General features: G+C 37.7%; 1 long non-coding RNA gene across 1 annotated transcript in view; it reads left to right on the top strand.

The window, feature by feature from the left end:
- The window catches only part of LOC127410118 (uncharacterized), a 36,038-nt gene extending 30,389 nt beyond the window's left edge, over window positions 1–5,649 (top strand). Inside the window, exons 2-3 of the long non-coding RNA XR_007892082.1 lie at window positions 5,164–5,411; window positions 5,535–5,649. This is a non-coding gene — a long non-coding RNA (uncharacterized LOC127410118). The remainder of the gene's footprint in view (window positions 1–5,163; window positions 5,412–5,534) is intronic.
- The last annotated feature ends 9,721 nt before the right edge of the window (window positions 5,650–15,370 follow it).

Genomic DNA, 15,370 nt, shown 5'->3' with positions numbered 1-15,370 from the left:
CCAATTCAAACTTGCATCAAAAGTGTATCGACGACGCAGCCGAAACAGCATTTCCATGCACTTCGTCTTTTGAATTGCTAAAATCAGCTTGGCAAAAGAAACGGCACCATAAAATTCAGCTGTGGTTTTCTTTGAGCCAAGGCGCTTTTCTTTTGTTGTGAAAAATGAAAAAAAAGGTGGTGGTGGAGGGGGTGTGGAGAGAAAAGCCTAGGTCTTAACTGCGCAAGAGTATGGGGAATGCATGGGTCCATCTGGCATCCAAAGAGAAGGCTTTGTCAGGATCCATCCAAGACACACTGCTGCAGAAGGGTCCTTTTCTACAGCACCTGCAAAAATACCTCCGAGCTGAGCCAGGCAATGTCTCTCCGCCTGCCTGCATCCATAGCATTATTTTGCTGTAACCTCTCTGAGACCTTCTAAGAATGTAGCTACCCTACTGTTTTTAGAAATATGTGAGCCCGGGAGGTAGAGAAAGATAAATATTTAAAGGTACAAATGAGGAAGAAATGAGTGCTGGGGAAAGGCTGAATGGAAAGCTGGAGAGAGGAATGGAGGTAAAATAGTGGTCAGGAGTACAAGAGGTGGATGAAAAATGTCACAATAAAAAGCAGTACCTTTGTGGGAGAGAAAAAGAAAGCGAGAGTGCGATGCCTCTATTATTTACCCAAGGACACCTCATGCTAGACTACTCTTAGTTAAAGTGAGAAAGGATGTGCAGCCTTATTACTGGAACCTAATTTGCCACCGATGTCGATGTGTTTTCAACTGATTTAAGTGAAAAAATCTATAAATTCTGTCAAAGGCCCCTTTAAATGCTGGCTTGACTCTGGGGACTTTATGTAAAAGTTAACTACATGTAGATGTCTGCAGAGGACAAGGAAAAAGCACACACACATTAGCTGACCATTAAATGAGTTTAATGTAGACTATTTCACAGATGCTTTTTTATGAAAATGAGAATTAGGTTATGCTTGAAGCACAGTGATGATAAATCCTTTCTAAGCTTAATTATGATGTTATAAAATTGTACACTGAATGGGCACATACAACTTTTAAAGTGTATTAAATATTGCAATCATATTTAAAAAATGCTATAATCTGTCTATATAATTAGAATTCAATAAGTAATTGCACGAGAGTACCAAAGGTCAAGGTGAACTTAATTCTCATATAACCTTCACCCTAAATAAAGACGGCATAGTAAATCCATAATGAAACCACTCAGTAAGCACTATATCTATTACAAAATATAATGGATATTCATTCTACAAAGTCCACTCAAGCACATTAGAATGTGCTCTTTTTTTGCCATTTATAGGTCTGCGTATTTTGAAGTGATCAAATCAACGGCTACAAGAGAGAAAAGAGCACTCAGGATATGCTTAAAAACATTTTAGCACAACTCAGATCTAATCCAAATACATCACTGGCCTTCCCTTGCATGAGGTCTTTACAGTTAAAAGCATACAAATTTATCATGCACAGACCCTTCTGGAGAAAAGTCTGGATTTTTTGCCTTTACGGCAGACAGAGCGGGAGAGAGAGAAAGAGATCTGTAACTGTAAATCTGTGGATGGAGGCAGCACAATGCCTGGACGTCACTATCAGGTGCTCCTATCGACACAGGTCAAGTTGGCCATCTGACCCCTGCAGGGCCAACTCTGTGGATGAGGCGCACAGTGATGAAGTGGATTGTGGCAAGCACGATGAGCCACTCGAGAGGAGCATTGAGACAGGGCTGGATAGACAGGCACAGAGAGAGGCTAAGTGGTAATAGAGCCTTATTATCGGGTCACCATAGAGCCCCAGAGTGGAGGATAATAACCGAAGATCTCTGTGGTACTCACACCTTCACCTCCCTCACTGTCTGATATCTACTCCTCAGGGCCATCACTTAAAACACACGCCAACGGTCCACACGCTGCTCTTTTTCAGTCTGAGCGATATCTCCTCTCTCAGTTCCTTCATTTTTATACCTTCTCTTGCGCTGAGATGCTTTTTTGTTTATCTGTTTGGCCCAGTACCTCTATTTCTCTCTCGTTACAGATTAAGGCAGGTTGTGTTTCTGCTAATGTTTGGGAGAGTACAACACAGTCCATACGCCGAGGGAGGACAGCTTCATTTCTCACAGAATCTCACAAGCTTGACTATCAGCATTAAGAGAGATGGCAGAGACGTCAGGGTCCTGACAAGTCTACACCATTAGAGCCCACGCTTAACTTCTAAGAAGCTGATTAGAGCGTTGCCGTGCCAGCCACAATCCATCACTTCCAGTAAAGGAGCTTCTTATCCATCTAACCAAGAGACTGCCTCCAGTGCTCCACAGGGAAGAGACAGAGTGCTAAAGCACTCCCTTATCAAATCCTGGACTGAGTATCCCTTAAAATGGCTAGCGAATCTGGGATGACCAGCTGTACCGTGAGACGGAGCTCGGCTTTGGCTTTGGCTTGCAACCGGACGCTTTGCTGATGGCCTCGTTGATGAAGGACGCAGTGCACCCACAGACTCAGCATCCAACCGGAGCTCCTCTGAGGACCCCACACATCCCTGGCATGTGGGCAGAGATAAAGCTTGCGCCAGGCCTCAAAAGTTGCAGTCCAAAGTTTTGCCCGAAGAAAAGAAAAAGGAAAATAGGAGAGTTTAAGCTTGTTTAACTCCCCCTCCCCAAAAGACAAGCAGTCATGCCATCTGTGAAGATTCTCTCTCCAGCCATGGCCACTAGCCTATGAAGAACCAGGGGAGGGGAAAGAGAGAAGAGGAAACGGAGCAGGACATAAAAGGAAAAGATGCATTCACATGGAGGGAATAACTGCCTTACAGACATGCAGGTACAAGGTGGGCACGTGCCCCTGAAATCATCAAACATCTTCCCCCTAGATCTGAATCTCTGTAGCCCTCATACTCCTGGCAGAACAACTGAGGATGTTAACCCCCCTTCTGTTCGCCTTTGATTGGATGGGAACAGAATGAATGCTCTCTCTTCTTTCTGCACATGAAAGTCTGTACTTGAAAAATGGACATGATTTCTGACACTGTCATGGGTTGTGTGTGCCTTGAAGTGTTGCTTCCTTTGACCAAAAAGATCCCTAGTTTTTTGTGCACTGTAGAAATGATCATGTTGGTTTTTTTTATTTCTGTTTCCTAGGAAAATCTGCCAGAGCTTATACATGGAAGCTAATGCATTAACTTTCAATCAGGGATTAGCTGGATTTTCCAATGTGGATCTTCTTTTGTGAATTTGGCCAGAGTCGCCTCTGTCGTTGGCAAAGGGAAATGTAAATAGAAAATGATCCCTGGGCCAACGGGGATTGCCTTGCCTATTTCAAAGAAAGAGTTCAAAAAACAGAGCCACTTAGTCCTCTCCTCCAATGTGATGCTACATCAGACCGAAGTGGCATTCACATGACAGACCACCAAAAAAGTCTTTGTCCAAATTTGCAGCATATTGCTGCCGCACACTTTGGTCTGTTCGGCCAAAAGAAGGGAAAATGCAACATGGCCGAAAAAGAAATGAGCATCAAAAAATGACTGAGGATGGGATGAAAGAGCCAATCATTCTAATAGCTCAGTGTGTTGCTGTCACTCTGGTTTTGTTAAAGGGATAGTTCACCAAAAAAAATTGAAATTCTGTCATCATTTACTTTAACTCATCAAAAATGTTTGGCAGAATTTTAGGGACTGATAGCCTCAGATACAATTCACTTTTATTGCATGAGAAATAAAATATGCAATAAAAGTGAATGGTGACAGAGGCTAACATTCTGCCTAACATCTCGTTTTGTGTTCCAGGGAAGAAAGCAAACCATACTGGTTTGGGGCAAAATGAGGGTGAGTAAATGTTGACAGAATTTTCCTTTCTGGCTGAATTTTCCCTTTAAAGCTCACTCTGTCCACACCATTTATACTTCTATTGCCATATCTTACATCCGCGGGACTCTCTCAAGCCATTGTTCCCCTTCAGAGGTCCACTTACCCTGATCTAGATGCTAATCCTGGCTTACCATACTATCTTGTCAGATAAGGCCACAGGCTGCCTATATATGTCACTTCCGCTCAATGATGGAGTCCTCTACATGGCTTCCAGCCACTGTACTGAACTGGTCTCAAACCACTCCAGTGTGAGTGTGCGTTTGCATGCGTAAGAGAGAATGAGGCATTGCAGACCTGCACAAAAGACATCAGAAAAGATCCAAATTGCACACAAGCCTAAGTTTTATCTTCTTAAGAACAATGAGCAAATATGCCACCCATGTGAGCTCTGTTTGTTCTTTAAATGTCAAATTTGAAATCCACCACATTGTGGAGATTGGATGCAGCTGGATGCAAGCAGCAAATGAGACTCATTTACACCAACAAAATTCCACTAATGTTTAGCTCCATAAACTATGCAGAAACTATGACATACAAATCAGTGCACATGTATTCTATCAAAGAATATGTTTCATTTTATTTTTAACAAATCTTCTAAGGCTTATTTTTCTTTTTATCACAATGAAATAGATTTATTCATCTGTTAATCAGTGTCTGTTATATTGTATGCTTGCCTAGCTTGTGCTATTCTTTCACACAGAACACTCACAAATTGCCACACCCACATACACACACCACTCACTCTGAAAAAAGGAAAAACTCAGGCTCAAAAAGGGGAAAAAAAATTCTCAGCCTCCTGTGGTGAGAGGCTATTCAGCAGGTACAGAGCCCCCGCATTGTAGACAACAGGTTCCATAGGAGAAAACTGTACGCCTGTATGTGTGTGTGTGTGTGTGTATGTGTGTTGTTGTTGTTGCCGGAAATGTGCAGATCTGGAGTTGGTGTGGGTCAAATTTGATTCTGTTACAGAAAACTTTGTTTTAACATGAACCTCTAATTGGTCTAAAATTGAGAAAGAGAGGCAAAAAGTCCATATTCTGTATCATATTTGAGCGAAGGAGGAATGCTACCTTCAGCATCACCGAAACACACTTAGCAATCTGTTTACCCTTCTATCCTATTCACTGCAGTGGCAGAAAAGGCGTTAAGAGCGGCAAATCACTTTGGGGAGAGGAAGAGTTGCTGTCCCAGTTTGTTTTCTCACATTTTTATGTCCTTCTTTGTTCTTTAAGTTCTTTTTCTCCACTCCAATCCGTGTCTAACAAACTCTTTTCTTTGTTTTTGTCTTTGCAGTGCCTCTTAAGGTGCTTGTTTCTCTACAGCTCCAAGCATCACAGTTTCCTGCTTGTTTGGGTGATTAGCACGGAGCTGCTGTGTGCTGTGTGTGCCGTGTATGTGTATCTGTTCCCGGGCTCCTCAGGGCCCCGGGGGTGATACGCTTAGCGTAAAATGGCCCTCCACTCTGCCTACCTATCTCTCCCAAGACGAGGCCACAGCCTCCCAGTGGAAAATCCCCATCCTGGAGTGCTGGGCGAGGAGGGGTAAGGATTAGGTGTTCCGCCTGAAAAGCACACTAAATTGAGTCCTCAATGTTTATTTTTATACTTTGTGCTGTAAATTAAAATGGTGGAAATTCATCTTTATTGTACTTTGTTCCCCTTTAGAATCTGATTGTTTAACGAGCGAGGGAGTGTGACTCGCTTTCAGCGCAGGGAGAACAACCGTGAGGGGGAAAAGTAATCACCGCACAAACACACACACAAAAGGATTGAAAAATGCTAAGGAATCAAACAAGTGCATGTTTTAGCGCTTTTATTTAGAGAAGAGAATAAACCCATTCCAAATGCTCTGTGCCAGTGTATTTTTCATGATCTTCAACTTGTAATGCACAGTCAGATAATGAAGGACTATTTCAGACCAAGCAAAACAGAGAATATCTGAAGATGTTCAACTGCTCTCATTTCGAATGTCAAATAAAAATTCAAGTCAGTCTCTAATGAATGCCCTCCAATATAGAATCACATCTCCAAACTCTCTCTTTTAATTTCCTGCATGAGTTTAAAAGCACCTTTCCTTTTCCAGTCCTTCACTTTCCTTTCAGCATCCTCGTATATTAAGAAACTAATCAAATAAATCAATAACACATCTCTTATGTTTGATCCTCCACCCTAACTTTGATTTGAAAGCTTTATTTATTTGCATATGGATTCAAGCCACAATGGCAGTTTTCCTTGAGCATGTGGCACAATCCAGCATAGTCTAATGAAAACTTGTAATAATTCATACGAGATGGAGAAATCATAAAAAATGTTTGTAAAAAAATAAAAAAAATAAATAAAAATAATAAAAATAATAAATCAGCTATCCTCCTATCCAACAAGAAAGGAAACATCTGTGAACAAATTTGGTAACTAATTCATTTATGCAATTCAAATGACTGATGTGTGTGAATAATTTTTAATACGCTTCCCTTGTCATTCAAAACCCTGATGTTTCTCTTTCTTCTGTGGTACACAACTGTGGTTTTCTGTAATGGTTAGGTTTAGGGTTTGGGTAAAGGCTTACACTTTATGCTTAGGTTTAGGTTTGAGGTTAAACTCTGGAAAAACTGTAATAACATTGTTTGTTGGTTCTTTTATTTTTCTCTATGTAAAAAGATTTTTTACAAGCCAACTCGTACTATTTTACCCAATTTCAGCAGCTCATACTATTATTATTACTTGTCATGAGACCGGGTTGGAACAATCCAAAAGACGGGACAAGGTCTGAAATATCACAACTGTGACAGAAAATTTTAAGGGATAGTTGAATTTCTGTCATCATTTATTCAACCTCATGTTGTTCCAAACCCATATGACATTCTTTCCGTGGATCACAAAATGAGATGTTAGGTAGAATGACAGCATAAGTCACCATTTACTTTCATTGAATGCAAAAAAAAAAAAAAAAAATGCAACTAAAGTGAATGGTGACTGAGGCTAGCATTCTGCTTAACATCTCCTTTTGTGTTCCACTGAAGAAAAAAAGTTGGTAACATTTATAATGCATTGTAAAGGCATTATACATGCATTATAATGCATTCATAATGTCATAATACACATTATAATATGTTATAACCTTTTATAAATATTTGTAACTGCAGTTACAATACATTATGATATGCAGTATATTCATAGTTATACAGTAAAGAGAGAAATGCATTATAACACAATCAACATCCAATTTCATCCGCAGAAGTTGTAATATATACAGTACAGTACATTAGGTATTGCATAAGTGCTGTCATGCAAAAGCAACATAGTGTAAACAGTCATAAAGCTTCATGATGTGGTCATATAACATTATAAGTGGTCTTGGCCTGCTTTAAGTGAAGTTACAAAAGCAGTGTCTTCTTACAAACAGCCATAACAAACTTCTTACATTCGGTAACACTTTATAATAAAATTTAAGTTAATTTTAAAGTTATTATAACATTATATTATAATAGTTTTTGTTATGATGTGCTGTTGTTGTTGATGTCTGTAGCAAGTAAACAACTACATTTAACAAAACACAAACTTACACATTACAAGCCCATAAAGGTATTAAATAATTTGTTGCAAACCTTTATAAACATTTACAATGGTTGAATAATTTCAACTTTAGTTTGGGTACTGCAAAAATATGAACAAATAATCAATAAATGATTTGTAAAAAAAAAAAAAAAAAAAAAAAAAAATAATTATATTAAAAGCATGCTTACTCACCAATACAAACAAACAGCAAATGCATGGGATTTATAGACCGTGGTTACTAATTACCTGGACATTGATTAATAATTTGTAAACATGAATAGGGACGTGGTGAAATATGCTAATAATTTCTGAATTATAATTTCAGAAAAGTATTAGTATTACAAAAAAAGTGCATGAGCTCATTTATGAAAAAGTTTAATAACATTTGTAAGTATTCAAATGTACATTAACATATGATCTGTTAGTCGTCATATAACAATTGTTAAAATCATTTGAAGATGTTAAAAAGTATAAGGCCATATATGAATGAAAGTTCAAAACATTTGTAAGGTTTTGAATTTGAATTCATGATCTGTTAAGCATTATGTACTGTTAGTTAAATGTATAAGTTTACATTAACAAGTGCATTACCTCATATTTCTAACTATTTAAATATAAATGAACTAATGATCTGTTCAGCATTATATAATTTTAGTGAATTATTTATTAATGAAAGTCAAGTGTTACAAGACATATAAATTATATATATATATATATTTACAATGCATTATAAATGTGGGCTTCATAAAATGTTACCAAAAACTCATACAGGTTTGAAAAAACATGATGTTGAGGTAATAATGAAATATTTTTTTTATATTTTTGGGTGAACTACCCCTTTAAATTGTCCCTTTCTTTCTTGCTTCCTTTCTGTTAAACAATACACAATGTTCCAAGGTATAAAATAATTCAAGACAACAAAAAGAACAATTGTATGTTCTCTCCATTGTGAGTCATAATTGATATTTTTTATAGGTGAAGATTAAAAGCTTCCTGTCAAAACTGAGCACCATTATGATTGTAAATATGCTCTTAAAAATAAATAAAGAGATGGCTCATTGTCAAAACATCTTCTTTAGAAGCTTGGGTGATGCTCTGACTAAAGCCCAGCTCAGCAAAGCTTAAACTGACACTTAAACTTAAACTAAGCTTCAAACAACACTCTGACAATGCTTTGTATCCATAAACAGAGGACAAGATGAAAAAAGGCTCCAAGGAAATAATTTGAAACGGGGGCAGATATTAAACAAATATTGCTCTTTTTACATTGTGACATGCTAGGAGGCGCCCGCAATGCAAGATCCTTTGATGTATTCCAGTATATTACTCTAAATGGTTTCATCAGTCTCTGACGAGTGAGAATATATGCCATTTTATCATCTCTTGATGATGGAGCCTGAATTTTTGCCAAAGGCCTCCACAGTAACACAGGGCGAAGAAGGGGATGCTGGGGGTTTGGGGGGGGGGGTGTCTAGTCTATCTTTGGCAATAAAAGCAGGGAGAGCGAGAAGTGGAGTGAAGGGACAACCTTGTCTCCTCTATCCAGACTGCTATTTTCCCAAAGTTATTTGTAAGAATGCATTGCATCAGTCTTTAAAACTCTTTATTAATCAATCCAGTCTGCTTATTATTTCTGTAAGTGCAGAAGAGATTGCTAAATAAAAAGAGATTTCTTGTTCAGTGGGGAGAAGAAAAAAAGGCACAGTGAAATGAAACCGCATTCATTGAACCTTAAAATGTTTTGATGGCTTTTCAGAGGCACATTATATTTACATAGGAATGTGTCATTAACGTCAACGGCGAACCAGAAACTATTAAACTAATACAGTGCTAAACTGAACAACCTTGAGAATTTGATTAGAGCCATTGTGAGTTTTAAAAATGCTCCATTCTTGGGTTAAAACAAAAGACTGATGTTTCAGCTATGCTAATAATTCAGCTGTCAACTTTCATTGATGTATTTGACTGCTGCAGCTAGCATTTACATACTTTATATATAGCAAGGAGGGGTGGGGGTGGGGTCGTCTATGCAAAGAATCATAATAGAGGTTCGAAACAAACACAAAACTGTTTGTGTTTCATTTCAAATTAGCCACTGTAATTTTCAAAAAGACTGCAGGCATTGTTTGCTTGGCAAAGTCATGCGTTTTGGAGCAGTTTTAATTCTCTTCTTATTGCACTTGCCGGAGACGCAGCATTTCCCTTTTCTCTGCTCTGCCAAGTGCTCTTAACACAGATGTGAATAATCTCTCATCTTAGTGCATCTCTGCTTTAATAACATGCTCTCCATGACCTTCTTAAACTGTGTATTAACTGTATGTTTATGTGTGAATAAGTCAAACACTGAAATCTGTCATTGTGCACATCTGAACCTTTTTCTCACAAATTAAACATATCACTGAGTAACAGTTACTTCTAATTGAAGTTTAAGACTCAAACACAATACAACTTATTGTTAGCAGGCCAACATGCTCCCTAGATGCTATTTGAAATGCTATTATGAAATGTAATAAATACATAATGGGATGTGTATGCACAAGAAAAAAAGGTAAAATAATAACCTATTTGTGATTCATTATCTGTTTGAACATATATTACATCCTTGGCAAGATACTTAACATTGTTCCTCTCAAACCCTGGAGATATTTTACACAGTGATCTAATTAGTCACCATTTTGCCTAGTATCCCATTTAAAAAAATCTATATGTTCTATATAATTATGAAATGATGCATTATTTAATACACATACCCCAAAGCCCCATGTGTGGCTATAATTTTAATGAAAAAGTAAATGAATAGACTTTTCCTTCTTTATTCCTGTTTAGAGGTTTAATTGCAGAAATTAATCGTCTTAAATCTTGATTGTTCTCTTAACAGCAAACTGGGGTATAAGTGTCAGTGTTTGTGTGTGTGTGTTGTGCAAACAAAGGTGAAATATAGATGAAGTGTAAAAATTCTGAGCATGCTTGCCTGCCAAAGATTCAGGATCACCGTTTTGCAGGGAATATAACATGCTCTCATATTGCTGTCTGCAGCTTTGTTGCTAAATAATCCATTAAAATGCACTGATGTATATTAAAAAGCAGTGCTGCCTTTTGATGGTTAGTCATCAGTTTATGAATAAGTGTGCATATTGATTTGCAAAAGGTGAAAAAGCTGTTTGACACAATTATTTCTGAAAGGGCCCCCACTCTCCTGCATGATTTAAAAGCCATTGTAAATGCCCATCACTTACATTTCCTTATAGAAGACCCCAATGACTCCCCTGCAAATAATAATTATGAAAATGTGGGGAATGGCATTGGTGTATATTGCCTCCACTGCAGACAGTGCATGGACAGTGATAGGCATCTGTGCGGAGGGTGATGGAGGGAAACCAAAATCACAGTCAAAAGGACCACTGCTGTTTCCCCCTTTATCTCTTTACTGCCCATGCTTTTTCTCTCTCCTGTTTCTTCCTGACTGTTTTCCTTTTTTTTTAACAAATCTCATATCTGCCCATGTGTTGTCTCCAGATTCGGATCTGGGTTGCAAATAAGATTAAATAAATGGTTCACTCAAAAATTTACATTCTGTCATAATTTACTTACCCTCATATCATTCCAAACCAGTTTGACTTCCTTTCCTATGCAGAACACAAAAAGACAAAATTTTAATAAATATTCCGGTCCATCTTTTCAATACAATGGCTGTTCAGACTTACTTTAAAGTAAAAAAAAAAAAAAAAAAAAGACCCAGAAGTATCATAACCACGTGTTCACAGAAGAACTTGTATTGTTCTCACATGAACACAGAAGCCACTGTGAACATGCAATGTACGCCAAGATTTTCACTGAAAAATTACTTCAATTTTGGGTTGTTTCTCGCCAATACCTATCATATGACTTCTGAAGACTTGGAATGTGATGCATATTCCAATATAGTCACATGAACTACTTTTCTGACACTTTTGGGTTTAGCTTTAAAGGTGTTGTAAGCAATTTTAGCCATTCTGGAGTCATTGAGTTAGACACCTATCCAAAACACTGCCCTCCAAACATCATAGTCTTCTGATTGGCTGATCAAATAAATTATGTCCAAGGCCCACGGTCACATTTTTCTTTGCTGGTTACACAGACTAGTGCAGTCATAGGGTCCGGTGAGATATATAAGAACATTTATTTTAAGTGAAACCTTCCAGGGAGAAGGACAATTTTCTGCAAACAATTCCATAAAAATAAAATAAAAAATCGCTTACAGCACCTTTAACCCTTAAACGCATACCTCAGGTCTTTAGAGTCTTGGGACCTCATTTCACCCTCTGTACCTCATCCATTTTTTGGAGTTGTTCCCACACCCACACCTAGTATTCCTCACTATGTCTCTTATAAACAGTGTAAAACACACACAAAAAAGCCAAAATTGAAAAAAATAAAAAAAATAAAATAAAAAAGGATGATAGTACCAAATGTTTATAGGTTCATCAGAGACCCTAGGTATGTAATAGTGTGGTTTTGTTTTTGTTTTTGCACTTATATTTTTTTATGATTATTTCATATCTATATAAATGTACTATCATGTGATATATATTTATTTGTTTATTACAAGAGGAATGAGTATATTCATGCAAAATAAATACTATATCACGTTGATTTTCTGTGCAACAATAGTGAATTATTTGTATTCAATATGCGTGTACACATATTGAATACACGCATATTGCACCCAAGAATTCCACACACTATTGCACTTGTATATGGTTGTGTGACAATAAAAGTGATTTGATTTGATTTGATTTTGACATACCTGTTCTTATACGTGCTATTTCTTCCTCAAGGTGGCACTGTTGTTTTAGTGATTGACTTGATTTTCATTTGACATTGCTATTTGATGAAGAAACAACATGGAATTAAACTATAGCAAGTACAGATTAATGAAAAATTACTCATAAACAGTATGATTTTACAATTGTCATTTGGGTATATTACTGAAATTATGTTAAGTTGTACATCTATTTAGACTCAACAAGTGCCTGAAAAAATAATTATGTGTATCTTATGTGTAGCTCAATATGTGTATGACAGCCAGTTGCATTTCATGAAATTTCAGTATGAAAATAATGAATCCTGTTCTAGATTTGTCCTGATTTGTTGCATTATCTCTTTGATATAGGACAAATAAAACATTACAATATATCAAAATATATTTTATTTTATTATTTTGGAATCATCTTGAAAATATTTAGAAAATGTTACACTATCTGGGCATTTTGTAGATCCATATATATATATATATATATATATATATATATATATATATATATATATATATATATATATATATATATACTGTAAGTGCCGGGTAAATGCGAATATGTTAAAGTGTTTGGTGAAATTCCCATGCATTTAAGCATTTAAGAGAGTCACTATCAACTGCCAATGCATTGAAAAGACACACAGGAATATTCATTAAAACATCTCTTTTGTGTTCCATATCAGAAAGAAAGTCATACGGTTTTGGAAACGATACAAGGGTGAGTAAAAATTGACAGCATTTTCATTTTTGGGTGAACTATTCCTTTAACATAAGGATAGTCTTCGTTGTTTTATCTCTCTTAAATAAAAAGGCAGGGGAATCTGAGGTCAATGGGTGAGGACACACAAGAGATACAATGTGAGGAGCTTAAAACACACTAGAAATATATGCAAAGAGCCATTAGAAACATCATTAACTACAAAAAGGAAAGGGGTGACATCAAGGACCAAAAATGACAATGCTAAAAGTGTTTTAGTAGTTATATGTACAGTGTAGTCTGAAACTAAGAATCAAGGGCAAATTAAGTCCAGGTCTTGCAGGGGAAGGGCAGATCTTTAATGTACACTTAAAAGGCCACATTATGAAATCAGAAAATTTTCTCGCCACCTAAAGAGATATATCACTAAACTGTTACATTAGAGCCCAACCCTCACTTCTCAGGAGTAGAGGACGGATACTTAAAACGTGGACGTGCAGATGTACGCCATATATCCTCAATTTATTAAACAAAGCGTCCTTGCATGTGTTGTGTGCCGTGAATAAACCTCCACTTATTAGACCCTGTCTGTATGTGTGTGGGTGGGAGGTTTGATTCTGATTATCATCACTCACCTTTCATCACACACTCTACTCTGAACAACAGAGCAACAGAGATGGACGTTCACCCATGCTTGCATCTGTCCATCAGAGAAGCAACCAAATGCACACACACGCAAGCACACATGCACACTCCACTAGGTGCCCTTATTGGCATGGTCTGTGCTTAGATTCCCTTATTCTTTAAATGCACACTCCCATGGTTACCTGAAGAGCCCTCCTGCTATCCTGTGTGCAGTTAAAAGCACAGGGTCTCATTGACTGGGAAGTAAATTTGCTCCGAGAATGTCATGGGGGAACATTTTGTGTTTTTAATGCGCTTTCCACTGGCATCAATCATTCCGTACAATTAGGCCAATTCCCACTCAATTTTCTATTTCTGAGGAGCACAGCCATGCTGACAGCCAAGGCAGCTGTCCTGAAAAGTACACACTCACTCACTCTGTACTCAAGCAAGCATGCACACCTACACACAAAGAAGATAGGGCAGGTGTCTGCATGTTAAAACCAAAGATGGGGAGGTGTTACTGGTCTTTTCTAATTTCTCATTACAAGAGAGACACACCTACGGCGCTCGCGCACCCGTATTTCTCTTAGACCTCAAGTGTCATTTGTTTACAATGGCAACCAGATTAAATTAGGTGAATGATTATAGCTTATTAATACCAAATGCTGTTAGTGTATTCTTACCATTTTGTATGTAAACACTTTGCCTGTAGCGCTCTTTATTGGAAATTGCTTTGTATAGACTTGGAAGCCTGGAGCTTGCTTATAATAAAAATATAATTACGATTTAGACAATAGCCACTCAGACATACTGCAGTCCCCAACACCCCTCCTTCTTCTGGCCATTTGGTGACTGCAAGTTAAAAGGCGCAGCCAAACACAGTAATGAACAATGAAAGAGCAAGTCTCTCTCTCTCTCTCTCTCTAATTCTAACTAATAAACCCACTAGAATTAACATTCACAATTGGCATAATGAGGTGTGGGGGTTTGGTCTCTGGTACTTCATACTGACTACTCTTGCCCTCAGCCCCTCTTTGCATTTAATGCAGTACTTCAGGCCAGAGTGACTGTCGAATTATTTGCGTATTTTGTGGAGCTACATGTGTAATTGGTATTAAAATGAAGCATTTAGTTGATGTTCGGTGGTGTATTATTACAAGCGTTGCTTACAGAGGGGAAACACTCACACAACACACTCCTTTCTGTTTCTTTCTCGCTTTCTAGCTTAGATGTATCTAGCGATTTGGACATTCCAAGATTATCTCAATTATACATTTTTAAATCAAGTTTACCCCACTGCTGTATTTGCTCCTGTGGCACATCAGTTTGGGATCACAAACATAGTGCCAAGGATGGGTGGATGATGCGATGGAGAGAATGAATGGAGAAGAAGGGAGAGCGAGCAGCAGTTTTGGGCCAGGGGGAAAGCGAGCAGGTGCAGCGAGGGAAAATTACTACTATAAACAAGGCTAGTCCTTGTAATTTATCATTAATCTGGCTGTCTGCATTCACAGCATTCAGCTTCTTTTGCATGCTGATATCCATGTCATATTTCTTATCAGAGATTTGTTTATGCTTTTATCCTAGTCTGTGTACTATGTACTGCAGTGGCATCAGTGAGGGACAGCGAAAGCGAGTGTGCACACACAAATGAGAGAGAGAGCGACTGTAAAGCCATTAGAAAACAGTCAAATCGCACACATTAATGATTTTGTTTTATCACACGGAACGGCAACACGGATCTGTTCAGCTCACTTCATAGCAAGGTGTGCCGCAGTATCGGCTAATGCAAACAGCCGTAATATCATCTTATCAGCACCTGCCTAA

Source organism: Myxocyprinus asiaticus, chromosome 2 (genome assembly GCF_019703515.2).
Source record: "Myxocyprinus asiaticus isolate MX2 ecotype Aquarium Trade chromosome 2, UBuf_Myxa_2, whole genome shotgun sequence".
NCBI classification, from domain to species: Eukaryota; Metazoa; Chordata; class Actinopteri; order Cypriniformes; family Catostomidae; genus Myxocyprinus; species Myxocyprinus asiaticus.
This window is presented reverse-complemented; position numbering and strand designations above follow the sequence as displayed.